Source organism: Corvus cornix, chromosome 2 (assembly GCF_000738735.6).
Source record: "Corvus cornix cornix isolate S_Up_H32 chromosome 2, ASM73873v5, whole genome shotgun sequence".
In the NCBI taxonomy this organism is placed as follows: domain Eukaryota; kingdom Metazoa; phylum Chordata; class Aves; order Passeriformes; family Corvidae; genus Corvus; species Corvus cornix.
In genome coordinates, this window is record NC_046333.1 from 42,687,961 (window position 1) to 42,705,832 (window position 17,872).

Sequence of the window (17,872 nt, forward strand, 5' to 3'; positions counted from 1 at the left end):
TTTCTGGATCTTTGCAGAATTACTTTAGCCTACAGTGGCTTCCTTCAGAGACAAAGTGGGAACACTTTCATAATTCCAACTCTTACTCAGACCCAGCCTCCTCATTTCTGGATGGGATGGGGCTGTCCATACATGTTTCCTCAGAATCTACCCAAAATGTGACTTCTGATGATATGATCAAGAAAATACCATTATAAGCACAGGCATAAAAGAACCAGAAGTGACCTACAGGAAAACACTGTGTGAAAAGTTCAGTGAAATAAATTTACCACTCTGCTGTGTGACAGCAAGAGTTGGTCCAAAAGCACAATTCTGTGAATGTGAGAGTTCAAAAACTCAGAGCAGGCCTCCTGTGCTTCACCCAATTTTATGGATAGTTACAGGTAATGGTTTTGCATAGCCTTGTTTTCAGTAGTGGGGGTGCTCCAGCGGTGGCTCCTGTAAGAAGCTGCTAGAAGTTCCTTCCATGTCCAACAGAGGCAATTCCTGGCAGCTCCAAAGATGGACAGGCTGCTGGCCAAGGCTGGACCAATGAGAAATGGTGGTAATGCCTCTGTGATGGCACAGTTTTAATTGTGACTAGAGAAGAGTGGAGTGAGAACATGTGAGAGCACCAACCCTGCAGACACCAAGGCCAGTGGAGAAGGAGGGGGATGAGGGTCAAAGGTGTTTTTAAGGGCTTGTTTCACTTCTCATTATCCTGCTCAGATTTTTTAGTAATAAATTCACTTCATATCTCTAAGTTGAGCCTGTTTTGCCCATGACAGCATTTGATGAGTGATCTCTCTTGGTTCTTATCTCAACTCGTGAACCCCTTGTTAAATTTTCTCTCCTCTGTCCATTTGCAGAGGGGAGTAAGTGAGTGGCTTTCCTGGGTGCCTGGTATTTGGCCAGTGTCAAGCCACAACATTATGTTAGCCCAAGGAGTGAGCTTCTTGAGATTACTAGTGGAAGAATTCTGAATATTGACTGTCAGATTGCAGACTGTGAGGAAGTAACCTAGTAAGAAGCTTAATCTCAAAATCCTAATTAGTGAAATTAACAGCAATTATGACAATGAACTGATTCATTTACTTCCAATGGACATTAAAAAACCATTTCCAGCAAAGCCTCTGGAATGTGATTTTCTGTGGGAAAAACCCAAAGCTTTGATACTTTGCCTCATTAGCTCAAAATCAATTTTGTCCCTTAAAACCTATTCTGTTTCAAACGTGAAAACTTTAGATTTATCTAGTGTTAGGTGTTTTTCCTTTTCAAAAGTAGGTATTTTGAACTCTGAAGTACTCCATAACAAAATTTTCTAAGGCTTAAAAGGAGATTTTCAACACTGTTGCGCGTCAGAAACAGAATATTTCACTAGTATTTACACTTTGAATCCTTCATTCATAACCTTTTTTGAGGGAGAACTCAGAAGGTTTTTTTTTACATGACTTCTTAATTCCTTCATTGCTTTTTTTTCTTTTACATCCACCCACCTTACCTTTTACTTAGCATGGCCTTTCACAAGCCCTACGAACAAAAAAGAGGAGCCCAAACCAGAAATACATATTTGGACTTAAACTTTAGAAACAGCATTCCAACACTCTAAGAAATGCTTTGACCCACTTCATGCATAAAGTTAACTCTCTTCAAAGAGAGAGTTAATTCAGGTTAACTCTCTTCAAACCAGTGTTGGTTTTTAAATAAAAGAACAGGTGTTTTAATTGGTTTTGTTGTACAATTCTTTGTGCAAGCCATGTGATGAAGTGCAAGCCAAGCCAATAAGAGAAACAAGCTGTTCAGCAGAGAACCAGCAAGCTTAACACATATTCAAGTGTCCCACTTTGAAACCTTGGGTTACAAATTACACCTCCCAACCGTTAAATTCTTATTGCACACAACTAAAATACATTCTTAGATAATTTGTTTGCAATACTTCTGGTCTAAGCAGGGTTAATAGGGAAAAAAAACAACCACACAAGGATACTTATTATAACACTTCTGTGGGCGTTCTTTCAGAACTTTCTCCCCCACCCCCTCGGCTCCTTGAGGAGCAGCGCCGAGAACTGATCCGTCTCGGATCTCGCACGGATTGTTCCCGTCGCTGTGACTGGCGTGGCACGGCCGCCCCCTCGCGTCCCCTTGCCCGCACTGCGGCCGGGACCCCCGCGCGGAGGCTCCGTGTGCGCGCAGATTCCGCGCTGCGCTCCCACAGAGCCGGCACCCTCACGGCAGCTCGTCTGTGACCGTGCAAGGCAGGCAGATGAAAATTCAGCGTAATCTGACCTTTTAAACATAATTTCTACTACTTCATCTAGCACTCGAAGTGTAAACATCAGGTTGTCTTCCTCCTCCTCTTTGCTGTGTGAAGGATGAGGGAGTCATACAGAAAGAAAAGGCTTAACTTTAAGGTGGGAGTAATGGGAAGGGTGACAAGACAATGATAATAAAAACTGACCCCATGCTTTTCTGTTACACCTCCCACCAGTTACTAATGGCAGAGGATGAATTACACAGATGTATTAATTAGTGAAGTCTGATAGCTCAAAAAGGTCTGTTGTGCACCGATCTGTGCACAGCAACTGTAGTCCAAGTGTTTAAGTGAAGCAGGATTGAGCAGGGATTGCTTTTGATCTTTACAGGATACCATGTAAAATTGGTAATGCATGTTTCTGAAAGTTGAGAATGAGAAAAGAAACAGAAGACAGATCTTTTCTCTTTTTTTTTTTTGAGGTGGCTTAGAAATGTACAGAAAAATAAAGCAGCTTAAACTGTGAATGATAACTTGTCAGATAATTGTGTGTCCATCTGTGTGAGTATCAGAAATTGGAGCCTCGAACTCTCAGGAACAAGCCTAACCTTAGGATTGCACTCAGCAGTGAAATCCCATTGGAGAACAGTCACTAGTAGTGTACTCCAGGTCACTGTTGCCAATACCACTTCATGAATTACCTGGATGATGGGATAGAGGGCACCATCAAGAAATTTGTGAATGATACAAAACTGGGAGGAGTGGGTGATATGCCAAATGTTGTGCTATGGTTCAGAGGGACCTTAAAATGCTGGATAAAAGGTCTGACAGGAACAGCAGAAAGATTAACAAGGGGAAATGCCAAGTCCTGCATGTGGGGAGTAACCCCAGGCACCATGACACACTGTAGGGTTGGGGGGTGTGCACCAGTGTCAATGTGCTGGAAAGCAGCTCTGCAGGGACCAGCCACAGAGTACTGGTGGACAACAACCTCACCATGAGTCAGCAATGTGCCTTCATATCCTAGGAAAAGCATTGTCAACGGGTTGGGGGATGTGATTCTTTCCTACTAGTCAGCACTGGTGAGGCTGCACCCATGCTACTGGATCCACGTCTGGACTCCCAAACACAGCAAGGATGCACTTACTGGAGCAAGCCCAGCAAAAGACTACAAATACATAGAAAAACAGAATCCTAGAATTTTCTGGGTTGGAAGGGGGCCTTGGAGATCATCTAGTTCCAACCTGCCTGCCATCGCCACCTTTGGCTAGACCAGGTTGGTCAGAGCACCATTCAATCTGGCCTTGAATACTCAGGAACGGGGTACCCACAACTTCCCTGGGCAACCTGTTCCAGTGCCTCACCAGCCTCACAGTTAAGAATCTTTTCCCTAATATCTAATCTAAACCTACTCTCTTTCAATTTGAGCACTTTCCCCCCTGTTCTGTCATTAGGAGAGGTGCTCCATCCCTCTGATCTTCTTGGTGGCCCTCCTCCGGATGCAATCCTGTTTGGAGCATATGATGTGTGAGTAGAGGCAGAGAGAGATGATACTGTTCATTATGATTAAAAGAAGCTTGGGAGGTGGGGAATGGAGGGGTGGGGAGAAGAAACCTTGTCAATGTGTATAAATATGTGATGAGAGGGGATGAAGAGGGAGACAGGCTTTTCTCACAAAATGACAGGCAATGAACACAAATTAAAATGCAAGGAATTCCATATGAATTTAAAAAAATAAAAGGTTTTTTTATTATTTAAGGGTGGCCAAACACCAGAACAAGTGTCCCAAAGAGGTTGTGAAATCTCCATGTTTGGAGATATTAGAAGTCTAACTTCACACTGTTCTAGGGTAATATGCTTTCATTGACCTTGCTGGAGCAGGAAGGTTAGACTAGGTCATCTCAGGGGATGACTTCCAACTTACATGATTCGGGATACTTGCCAACTGTCACTGGTACTTGCTGCTTCTAAATTGTGAGAACACCTGAAAAAAACCAACAAAGAATAAAGACTGGCCTCCATTAGGAGTCTGACTATGTCTTGTACTTCTGCATGTAGATAATTTAGACTGGGGACACTGGAAGGTTTAGGAGTCCAGAGAGAAGGTGACGAAGATCCTGACTGGAGGAAAGATACATGAAGTGAGGGAAGATGCTGGAGATGAACAAATGGATGAAGAAAAGTGCCACAGGAATGGCCCCAGGACCTTGGCTGGTAGCTGTAAGCAGCTGCACACTAGAAACTGACAAACCTTTCTGGATCTGCAGCCAATTCCCTGATGAGAAGTAGAAGTTGAGACGTAGTGGACATGATGTAGCCTGGGGGAGAGTGAGGAAGTGAGTGAGTGTCCAAGATATTAAATAGGATAAAAGCTTTAATCTCATGGGTTCTTAATCTCTTTACATCCACAGCACTGGCTGTAGTGTTCTGCATAGATAAGGAGTGGCTCATAACTACAAATCTCAACCAGTACCATGTGGCAAGCAAAATCTCCCTGGGACTTAGAGAGGTCTGTGCTACCCTATGGTCATCTTTGCAATCTGATGACTTCACTAAAGTAGCAAATGGAGCCCTAGCACCTCGACAGTACAGGTAAATGCATCTGAGAGCAACTCTTGGTGGAAGCTGAGTATTTAAACTTTCACCCTCAAAACAACACACAATTAACAGTGTTCCCTCTGCCAGCCTCCCACAGGCAGCCTGTAGATGTTTAGCTGGAAGTCTGCCCTGGAGTTACTGTGCACAGTATGGGAGGTATTTGCCATATTTCTCTGTCATTTCCTACTGCCTAATGAAGCCAAATACACTACATTAACCTTTATTTACTAATTCTACTTCCATTTTGTCTTTACCTAAAATGTCCCCTTACAAGTCTCTTTCTCCTCTGCAACCCACATTTCCTTCCTGTCTTACAATAGTTCTTGTACTATGCAGGCACACTGGCACACATTTTCTGCTTCACTAATGGTGTCGGTCTCGAATGCTCCAAGTACAGCTGCTCCAGCATTGCCAAATTTTAACTCTGTATTTACTCACTATTGCAAAATACTTTCCAAATTGACAACAAAACTATTTGCTTGAAAACTGACCCCTTTTAAGCATTATGATGAAGGGGGGTCCAAAAGTAAAGCCCAGGAAACTGCAATTGGTGTGTTTGTGCAGCAGTTGGAAATAACGGATTTTATTCATCACTTAGTATCTGACAACTTCAAAATGAAGCAAAAATATCATAGAAAAGCAGTAGGATCCCATTTATGCTATCTACAATCTCCTTTTTGTTCTCTTTTTTGCTCCTCTTAATGCGCTTTGTTCCATATTAGACTATGCTTTCCTTTGAGCAAGAGTCCTTTTCTAAGTACTTATGAAATGCTTGGACATTCAGATTAGAATTTTTATGTGTGCATAGAAAAACAGCAGATGATAATAAAAACAAAAGCTAACAGGTTACTGACTAGTAGTGAACTCAAATTTGTGGCCCATGTTTTCAATTTAGATTAATGAGTGTCATAAAGAATTACATAAGCTTCATAATTACTGTGGGGTTTTTTTTTGGCAAACTGATAGATTTAAGTTTTTTTAAAAGTCCTGAGTCCTAATACTTCACTCCCTGTGGACTTTCGTCTCCTGTAAAATTAATTATTATCCTTTCAATGTAGAGACTATTCTTGGAATAAGCTACTTCAGGATGTGTACATACAAATCCTACCAACTAAGGAAAGGTACTGCAAATAGTGTTTATATTTTTGGTGCACCAAGTAGCTCTTACAAACTCATCCCTACTAGTAGAGTGGTTACTATAGCTACTTCAGGATTGATTTTAAGCATGTGTCCAACGTTATGCTTGCGCTCGTACTTATCTGATACAAATTATGTGGTCATAAGCCCAGACTGTGGTGAGGAACAAATCCTGTTTCCATGGCTCCTGTTAGCACAGGTCCAAGCAGGCGTTTGTCTGTAGTGAAGAGCAGTGCACAGTAACAGTAGTACTTTATCACTCCACATCTCCCATCTCCAAAAGTGCCCATCCATGATTGACGTAGGGGAATCAGGCCCAGAAACAAAGCATGGTTGAGGTGGTAGAGACAAACTTGGTCTGCTTTCTCAGCAGAAGCGTGTGCCATCAGGTCCTTCCAAAATGTCACTCCACAATACATATGCCATCAGGACCTGGCCACCTGTTGGTGCAAGTCCCAGAGCAAAACATTCTTCTGCCATTCTTGTGCCTGTGCTGTGGCAAATGGTCATAATGGTCTACCAAAATGGAGTTTCTCAACATGTGCCTGAAAAGTTGAGGAACTACCAGAGACAGATTTCTGGAATGTGTACAGTATAAAAGCATGAGGGAGTGAAGTATCAAAAATATGTATAAATCCAAGAAAAGTTTACGAAATATATAGAGAAGAAGTGCTTACCCTGACAGAAGTGGTTAATTAGGCCCTGTAGGAATTAGTGGGAGGTAGAAGCAAGAAGAAAAACCACACTTGTGCTGGAGTACACTAAAAACTGTAAAATGAGGCTTTGTATGTCCAGAGAACAAACAGAAAACTCTGCTGTTGTTAATGTCTGGTAAAGGTTTATCACCCTTCAACCTTCCCTTTGCTGCTAAAGACGTACAGCACAGCTTTGGCACACCTAAAATACTATGCATATATGTGGGAAAAGTCTATGTGCATTCTTCTTTCTAGGGAGATAAAAAAATACCATTAGTCGCATTTGGCCTGATAGGAATCATATTGTTCATGACAGGAAGGTGTTCAGAAACAGGTGCAGTGTGAAAATATCTTGTTTCCTCATTCACAGCTAAGGTAAAAAGGTAAACATCAGTGTTATTTTGAAAACACTGGATTTTTGTAAACTTCAGCAGCCATGGAAAGTGATGTTTTGTTTTTTTTTCCTCCATCCTGATTATGTCAAGCTTAGAGTCTGATTCAAATGAGAGAAATCCAAAACAATACTTGCTACCTGGTATCTCTTTGAATAACACACTGCAAAGCTACAGGGAGAAATTAATCTCTGTAGCTACTCCAGTAAAACACTGGTCTTCCTAAATGCTATCTTTCTGCACCCCAGTGGTATAGTAGTTTTCTCAGTGGTTGTTTGCATCCCAATCCAGCCTTAACATATAGCATACATGTATCTAAATATTTAGATTCTACTTTGATCACACCTACATAGATGTTTTTAAAAGAATTCTTACTGCATTATTAAACTGAAATGTTAATTTCTAGGATAAGAAAAACAAATATTCATCCTGTAGTAAGAGTCCCTTCAAGAGTTGTGAATGATTTAGAGTTAAGCCATGCCAGTGGTCTGTATGACCTTCTTCTCCCCAGCAGCTACCTGAAGGAATTTGGAAGAACTGTCTTGACAACAAGGAACTTTTTTGTCAGAAAACAGGAGTAAAAGCACCACAGGAAACAATATAAATTGCGCCAACAATTAGTTTGCAATCTAAATCCAATAGTTCCTGCAAGATGTTTCAATCTAGCTTCTAGCAGCACACACACACAAAGACATCTTGTGCTTCATTATAATAATCAAATCAAGCATTTATCGCTCCACCCTGATAAACTGACAAAAGTTGTCCTTGCCTTTATTTGCCTTAGTGATATTACAATACTGAAAGCTGCTCTCTGCCTGCCTCCATAATGCTCCCTGCACACTCCCAGACAGATCTGCAGCTGATGGAAGTCAATCCAGCTGCACCAAGGCAAATGGAGCCATTACGGCCAGGGGAGCCACACTGACAAACTCTGCTGAGAAACCATCTCTGCTGTCACACTGTGACCACAAGGAAGAAACATGTGCAAGCACATTCTCAGGCCTATCTTGGACTCAAAACAGTTCTCAAAGGTCAGCCAGATAATGAGAGTGGTGGTTTTGCTTTGCATGAAATGAAATTTTCTGAAAAACAGATTTTTGCTACTTCATCCCTTCTCAAAATTGAGTTTTACTTCATTCTTAAGATCTTTCTAAAGGCTGACATAACCACAACAGGTAGAGTGAAGAAGAACAAAATATTGTAAACACAAAGAAAAGATCATTAACAAGAGTAATTTCTGAACAAAATTCCATCTAGGAGCACATTGAGCTTTTAAGTAGTATTTAGTATTACTTAACACATTTTTAAACATCTCAACACAAACTGTAAATGCAGTCTGGATGTTTTCCATAGATAAGAGACTTGCTACCACATGACAGTCAATTTAAGTGTCTGTAGGTTTTTTTCTTTCATAAAGTGGCAATTCAGCTCTTCATCTTTTCCGATTTTCTTTACTCACTTTCAGGCAATTACTGCTGGGGGCTCTGATGTTAATGAGTTATACACAGCATATTTAGAAATGAAATACGCTTTTAGAGTATGAAGTTAAGTTAATGGAAGCATCAACCTGAATAGATGCAAAAGCCAGACATCTTTGATATCAGTGCTTGATTGATTTTATAAGTCAGGTGTTCACATGAATAAGTAACCCTTACTTAGCTCAAGAAGCATTTTGACAAGAAATTTGCACTGACGAGCTATAAAGGCAGCTTTTCTACAAGACTCTACTTTGCATTGTCCCTCATATTTTTGATCGTTTGCTTTTTCTCTGTAGTAATCTTAATCCATATCAACATTGCAGATCTCTATATTATCATAAAAGCTGTCATACAGCTACTTATAAAAATCTCTACAAATTAAGCAGTGTGAAACTACTGATGTGAAAAGCGTGGCCCTACTTCTACAAATATACTTTTTTTATGAAGGGTCCTTTATTTTATTCTCTTAATTGTTGCAGTGGAATACAGCTGGAAAGCATTGACCAAGTTCTTTTCCATGGAGTTCAAAACAGTTGACATTTAAAGTCATCTAATTTTTAAATACTCTTCCATCCATTGTTTATTCATGTTGACTATGACTATAGAAAAATCCCATTTTTATAATAAAATCCAAGAGGTATTTTAAGTACCATAATATTTAAGGGCATAGAAACTTCATCTATCTTGCTAAACACAGAAGTTGTCAGACTTTTAGCCACACAAAAACTAAGTTAAACAGACTTTGAAACTTATTCTCTTGCTTTTGAGCTTAATTTTCTTTTACTTGAACTAAATGCCTAATCTGCAATGCAATTGGTATATTAGACTAATGACACAGAGCTGACCTACTAGGAATTGTTACTTTGCTTCTAATGAATATCTACCCATGCATCACATAAAAGAGATACCTAGATCTGCTTAAAATGTACAGCCACAGAGACCAAATGCGAACAGAGAAACCCTCAAAATTACATTTTATTATGAAATCCTTCCTTCTATTGCAAGCAGGAGGAATTCTAATCCTCACTAGCACCCCACCACCTCTTCACCCAAGGACCTTCAAAAGAAGCAATATTATCCAAAAAACTCATATGATCATATCTATACTCCAGAATTATTAGCCAAAATTAGAAAATTTGTGGAAAGAGAAAATAAACCAACAAGATATATTCATCTGTTAAACATAAAGTTATATAAATAACAGAACTTACCCATGGAAGTTTTAGACTTTTTACACCTTAGCAGCTTTAATCTAACAAAACCACAGCAAACAAACAAACAAACAATATAGAAAAGCAGAGACCAGAACAGTCACCTAGACCATTAGCCACCCTGTGACAAGGCCACGTTAATTCAATTTATATCCTTTTACAGCAACACTTAAACGTGTTGAAGGAGTCACTGTGTTTCCAGGTGATCAATGGCACTGTTTCACTAGGGGTATGCTAGGCTAGATTCAACTGAGGAAATTATGAAACCTGTGTTAATTTCCAGGTTGCTTACATTAAGAGATGTTGCCGCCTGTTCCGAGCTTCCCTTCCCCCTCCCCAGGACACTTGCCTCTGCCATGTGTTCTGAACCCCTTTGTTCCAAGCGGAGCAAAACCAAATGTAACTCAAACTCGTTAGCAGTGTCTGATTGGCCGGTCACCCCAGGTCCACCCCCAGTCCTCCCCTTTCCCCTTCTCTGAATAAAAAGAAAGTACCAAGGCCCCCATTGGCCTGCCCTCTTTGGCTTTGCAACTCTTTCTGCGAATATCTTGTAGTCTGTTTCTTTTTGGAAGCTCTAATTGCGGAAATTAGGCAAACCAAAAAGCTATATTTCTCCCTCTTTGCTTCTGCTGGTGGTATTTGCTTTGCAGCTAATACATTTACTGCTTTTAGAGCTACTGAAATGCTGGATTGCCCGTGCTACCTCTCTAGGCTGCCCGAGGCTTTCTAAAGCATTGAACTACGAGCCTAGCCGGTAAAAAGCTGTAAGTATATCTCCGCAAATAGAATCCTTCTGGTTTGAAAATCTGTTAATCTATCACAATGTTCATTACAAAGACAATCTTCTATGCAGCCATCAGGTGTCACTCTGTGTAATCAGACCCTAAAAATGAAAATTAAATCTCTCTGAACAAAAAAAGGAATTTCCCTGAGCCTAGGTCTTGTGAAGGGCAAATTAAGGTTTTTCTATAACACCATGAACACTTGAATTCTGCCTGACTTCTGGCAATGGTGGGTTACACAGCCAAGACTGGCTCATTGACAGAGGCAGGGAAGGGGAGCTGAATTTCTAGATTATGGTTTTGCCTTGGAGCTTATTTATTCTAATTTAGCATATGTGATATGGTAAATCATGTTTCAGAGAACTACAAAGTAGAGGGGAAACATCACAGCCACAACCTGAAGGCCAAACCTAGAATATGCTTTTCATATTTATATTTGTTCAAAACACTGTGGAAGTGTGTTTTCCACGCAGACATCATCCCTAGACCAAGTACCACCAACCTACACTGCTTCACTGTTATGTTAAATGGGATTTTTTTCTGTTCCCTCATAACCAGTATTAACATTGAGTTTTGTACTCTGGACAATTTAACTCTAACTTTGGTTAAGTGTACACTGCGTAGTAATCCCGCACTTCACAGACCCAAATCTGTTACCACACAACTACAGCTGTAAAGTAGCGTATAGATCCTGGGTAAGGCAAAGTGAAAAGCAATATTTGATCTAATTCAATGGCAGAGCATCCAAGAATTTGCAGATAAATAACTAGGATTTCTGCAGCTGTGTCATAAAGACCAGAAAATGGCATCAAGTGCTCACGCCATTTCAACTTCATCTCATGAAAGAAAGAGAGATTTGTCTGCAAGATGCAAATTGCAAATACTTTGAATATTACTTTGGTAATAATCTTATCTAGTCATTAAGTTATAATGCTCAATTCCAAGGTGTTTCATTTTCTGGTTTTGCATCAACCAATAAATCCTCCCTGAAAGTTTCAGATAACCAGCATTCACACATTGGTTCTGCTATGGAAATCATCACAGCCGGAAGTCCAGCTATTATGTGTTTTCAACAGTTCTGGACCAAAAGGCACACTTAGTGGCAGACCCTATCAACTCTCCACCTGTCAACAGCCCCATTGCACCCCTGTCCTTCTGCAACTTCAGATGATTAATAATCTGGAAGACTTTTCTTAGCAGAAAAGAAGGATGAAGGGCAATTTTTCAGAGTACAGGCACAGGGAAATCTGAATTCAAATATATCCTCTGATGAGGTAAGTCTGTGCAGTATCTGTTATGCAACCCCGACATGGAGGAAGAAAAGGGCAGCTGAGCATTACAAAGAGGGATTGTTCTCCATCTGCACTGCCTAGCAGCAGCACCACCTGATGTAGTCTCTAGAGCAGCAACATTGTCACAATTCACCACTCCAAACCAGGGTGAGATGCTGGCACATCTGAGTCTAGTGGAGCTCTGACTTCAGCAAGACCAGAATTCAGCCCAGGTTCTTGTTGCCTCAAGAGATGTGAAAGTGTGCTCACAGATATGAAGTGCAGACATTTATACTACCACAAGCTGTAGTTTGTATTTTTATTTTGAAGGCAGAGTCTTATGGAGACCTATTGGATGCTCATGCATTATTAATTTTCTTCAGCTATAAAAATATAAAATGGAGCATACAATAACATGTTGTTTATTGCTTATGCGGGTATGAGGCTCAGAAACTCGGATCTCCTGCCAGACACTTACAAGCAGAACTGTTCCACTTCATGCTGATGACACTGCTCCATCAAACAGCACTAATCAAATTGCCCAGGGCCTTCCAAACAAACTGTTAAACTGCATTATCAAAAAATAGTCCAATAATACTGCCCATCTTAGTCTTAAATTGAAAGTGTGGATTGGAAAGCCTCCAAGTATGTTACAAAAATATAATAGGTTCTGCAGATTTGCTTCTGAAATTCCAGCCATTTTACATCACTGTCCTTAAATGAATGGCAGCTGATAGCTATCACAATATTTAGAGGTTTATAAAGAAAAATGTTCCACTTTAAAGGTAGCAATGTGTTTGCATCAAATTTTCACATGCTTAATGACAAAGATTCCTGTTTATCTGGAAAAGTTGCTAATACCGGTCTGCTGGTTACACTAAACATTTCACAGTAATTAAAAACATTACTTCATTCCAAAGAAAAAATGCATTCTGGTTTTCTCAGTTTTGTACCACAGAAATATTAGATCTTGTACTATCAGAAGGTCACCTTTGTACCATTAATTTCTGGACTTGTTTAATTTTCTTTCAAGCAAGCACTTCAGTCAACACCACTGAATTAGTAGAGTAAGGCTGCCCTTATGTACTTGGTTTTTTCAGTGATGAAAGAAGGCAAGGAGCTTCTTTTAGTTAGTTGACCATCTTCCTTTTGGTAGTTGTCCAGAGGACAAAAGCTCATGTCTTCCGCTTTTTATCATTGCTTTAGCAGTGTTCTCAAACAGATGAAGAAGGAGCAGAGGGCAGGACCATGTCATCAAAGACAGGCAGCTTTCAGACTGGGGGAAGGCTCTGGAAGCATCATAAGTTGTATGCTCTCCAGGAAACTGGGAGATGTTCAATATCATACATGATGTCTTCTCAAGGATCACTGATCCCCTTGGATCAGAGGAGAAGGTTAAGAGACTTTTTGTAATACAGATTTCCCACGTGCAGTGAGTGGCAAGGTTTTGTGCACATGATATTCTTCTTTCTCGCAATCTGTGTAACCAGTTGCTAGCAGATCCTCTGAGGTATACAGCTGGCCAAGAGTGTATTGGCAAATTGTGTCATATATTAGGAGCAGATCTGTGAAACAAAACTGTAGATGCTGAACATCTGACATGAACACTCTTGTTGTCTTGCAGCACACATTAGGGAACACAGCTTCCACTTCAGTTTCATTTCCAAGTTTGAACCGTTTCAAAATGCAAACATCATGGTGATGGGGATTACTGGATGATTAACTGCAAAAGCATGGTCCAGGTTTCAGACTTCCCAGGCCTGAACTTACTTGTCTCTATCTAACACTCATTTCAGGGTTTTTTTGAGTGTGGTGAGTAAAGTAAATAAACATGGCAATATTTAGATGGTAGAGGTGGCTTACATGATGTAGAATACTGGCAGGCGCATCTGTATTTTTTTACTTTTTATTTCCACCTATTTTCCTAGGTAAATTTGATGAATACAATATAAGAAGCAGCAATGTAGAGGTCTAGATAGGCCCTGGCACACCGTGAGCATATGTTGAGTATGCTTTTGCAGGTAGTTTTGCCAATGTCCCTTGATGCCTGTTTGCAGAGCTTCAGTTCTTCTAGGGCTGGATGTCTCTGTGCAGAGGCTGCCATCTAAGCTCTTGTGGTATCACAGTGTGGCTACATGAGGAGGACTGGGAATCATGTCCTGGTAGCAGATAGTGATATGCAGACCATCAGTTTTAACACAGGAAATTAGACCTTTGTTAATTTATTTATTTACTTAAGACTTGCCTATAAGGAAATACTTGTAATTATTAAAGAAAATAAAAAGCCATGGATAGCAGAACGATAAACCACTGATAGTTATTTGCCTTCTGAGTCATGGGCAGCTGGGCTAAGATCTAATTCGGACACTTCACTAACATATCTCTAGTACCTCAGACATTTTTAATGAAGCACATGTAATAATTATCTCTGTTATGCTTGCAGACAGATTTTTAAAAATTATCTATGCCTTTGGAAAGCCTTTTATCTGACAATAAGAACAACAAGCTGAAAAAGTAAGAGGTTAGATAGAAAACTTGGCACTTCATTGCCAATGTATCAGCAGCTCAGCAGAATCATTGGGAAATGGAAAAGGAAAAAATTAATTAATTCTAGCATATTTTAAAGCACAACCCATGTAGAATTAATCCCCCAGGTCAAATCAAGATTTGTTTTGAGTATTCTAATAATGTCATACGTTTTCTATTTACAGGCCAATATGACCAGACTCCCACAAAATGCAATGAGGTTCCACTAATTCTAAGTGTCCAACACAGAGATTCTTTTTCTATCATTAGATGTGAAATACAATGCCAAATAATACAACGTGCTTTCCCATAGAGACAAATAACTTCCACTTTCAAGGAAATTTGGCCAAAAGATTTTGAAAATGTAACTTTTTCTCCTTCTCATTTGATACAGACATAGGTAAAGGCTAATTAAGAATGTCCCTCAGTACAACTCCATGACGCTCCTGTGTTTCCCACATACATATATTGTCTTATGGACTAGATGCAAAGATATGCACTTACACATTTTTCTGGACCAACTCAATTCAGCAATATGCACAGCATTACAATATTGTTCCAAAGGTAAGAATATATGGTAAAATTTTATTTTCTTTCTGGTTGTTATTTTTTCTCATTCCTCAGTCTTGCTTAACGAGAAATCTCATACATTTTCTTCAGCAACGGTACCATGGTAGGATGTGATTTAGCTGATATTAAAAAAACCATAAATCAGAAAACAACGCACCAAGAACATTTAAGATTCTTAAAAATTTATTTGCTATTTGTACATGCTGGTTTTTAAATACTTATATACAGATATATACATATATCAGGACATATTTGTAAACAACTAAGAAGCAGAAGGAAAGTTGAATTTGAAATTTTTATAATTGTAAGTATATGATTAATCGTCAAGCTTAATAGCATAAATAACAATGTGTAACAGGCATTATTTCAGAACAGTCAAACAAAAATAATCCAAAAAAGCCCCCTGTATTCGTAAGGACAATTCTTTTATGACAACATCACAGGAAAAGGTTGTAATTAATGCAAAAATAAAGCGGACAATCTATTAACATAATCTGAATAAAATCCTTCCACTGTTAAATGTAGACACTAAGTGCTAGTATAATACTTTATTAATTAACAAAGTATTTATCCACTGGGAAATGAGGATAAAAGACCGTACACTTTGTCAGACTGCAGAAAAATGTGTTAGCTCTTCATAAGAAATGCATAAAACTCAAACAAAAGAATGATTATCTCTTTAAACCAATTACATTTAATCTCAGAAGAAAGAATGAATAAATCTGCTTCTTCATGTTACTATGATACACCACCAAAATTATGGAGATCAGAGTCCTCATAAATTTCAAGGCTAGTATTCAGCTATTCCCTTGAACTGTTAAAAGTATTTTGGAATATATGTGGAATTTTTAAGTTGCAGGATTTTTTTAGGAGTAGGAACAGTTTTAAAAAGGCAATACTCTAAATGGAGCTAGTTTTTAGGTAAATGAAAGATACTGTGCTTTCTAAATGAACAGTCTTTGTCACACAGCATAGCTATTCTGGCCAGACCCCTTTATGCAGTATATCCTTACACTTGTCATGTGCTCTGGAATTCTTACTTTTCCTTCACTCAAATTTTGCAAATGTTATGTTTTTAGATAATCATACTTCAACTAATTGTAAACAATTTCTTACCTGTTTCCTGTTAAAAAAAAAAAAACCACACCAAAAACAGAACAAAAAAACAGGCCTTCAAAATTAAAAAGAATTTACAGATCAAAACAAACAAAAGGGAACATCCTACTCAGAAGAGAAAATATTTTACATTAAGCAAAGGAAATTAAAATAGTAAGGATAGAAGAGTATTATTGCTCAATGGAAGACAATGCTCATTTAAACCTGGTAAGTATATGGACTCAGCTAGTCTAAAATTGCTAGTGGATGATTAACAAATTGACTACTTACCAATGCAACTGATTTTCAAAAATTAAATGTTTTGAGTCCCATAAGACATAATTCAACCATTATATTTTCCGCTATTGATTATGAACCTGATCATCTAGATGCTTCCTAGTGAATTTAAATATCAATTTCCGTCCTTTAATCCACTTGAGAACTTTGGAGACTTGCAAATACAGAATTCCCTGAAAAGCTGAGTGTCTTCCCATACACCTTTGTCCAAGGTCCTGCGCTATCCAAGGCATAAGGAATGAAGAAGACTGAAATGTATTCCTTTATAGATAGCCACTGCATCATTTCAGTCTTCCTGAAGCCTTTTAGTCACACTATGTTATCTTGCATTTATACGTCACATTCTTTTAGTAAGAAATGCAAGTCAATTACCACTAGATTATCCTTTGAAATTTTTTTTAAAAAAAGGGGTTGTAAAACTAATAAAAAAAAATTCTGTTCTATTGTAAAAACTGGAAAATGGTTGTTTGAAGAGTATATTAATTTTTTCTGTTAAGAGTTCTAGTTATGATCCTTTGCCCTTCCAGACTTCTTGCGGACTTGTGGCTCAGATAGACTGCATCTCCCTTATGGAAATGAAACATCACTGGATTGTATTGTAAAATGCAAAGTCTGCTCACAGCATAAATACTTCAGAGCATAAGTCCATCATCAATTTATGAACTTTGAAGTGTTAAAAAAGTCTTGATGTGGAGACCATTCCATCCAGAGTGTGTACTGTGGCAAAATCTTACTCCTTCCTTCAAGGCAGTCCTTTCTACCTGGTGGGGTGCTATGAATACCACTTACTGTGACAAGAGGCAAAGCATTCAGAATCAATAAGAGAGAACTAATTTATTTACTATTCATGGGTATGCATTGACTTCAGATTATTATCATTTCCCCTTTATTGGATAAAATTCTAGAAACAAAAGAACAAGAATAAAACACATTCAGATAAGAAAGATAAAACTTTTATTGCAACGAGTAAATGCTGTTTTTTACATTAACATTCCAGTAAACTAATCAAAGCTTATTTTTACAAGGGCTTGTTGTAAAATGAACATATAAAGCAATGAATAACTCAAATAACCTCAATTTCTAAAACTGAATAAATTTCTATGAAATTCAAGATTGTCTGAATTTTACTCTCACTTGTATTCATAAAGAATGCACATATTCAGAATGACTGATCTAGTAGATAACTTGATTTTTTCTGCTTCTTATTCATCTCTTAGTATTACTATTTCTCAATTTCATAGAATAAGAAATAGAAACTTTCTCAAAGTTGCAGAGTGTCTTGCTCAGAACCAGAATTAAAAGTCAGAAGTTCTTAACTGGTCTTGCACTTCACATAGAAATCATTCTGTAGCAGCATCAATAAATTTAAAAAATATATTCTTGGAAGCTCAGATCTTTATGGAATGACTTTCTTTACCTGAAGGCTTAATATAGAATGAAAAGTTCTGACTATCAATACTTGTTTTGTGTGGCACAGTCACAGGCATACGCTACTGCGTTTCTCCTAATGTCTTTGCATTTTCAATATCCTTCTGATACACTCTTGTTACATATTTAATGTTGTTACAGGTGCAAAATTGTAATTTCAAT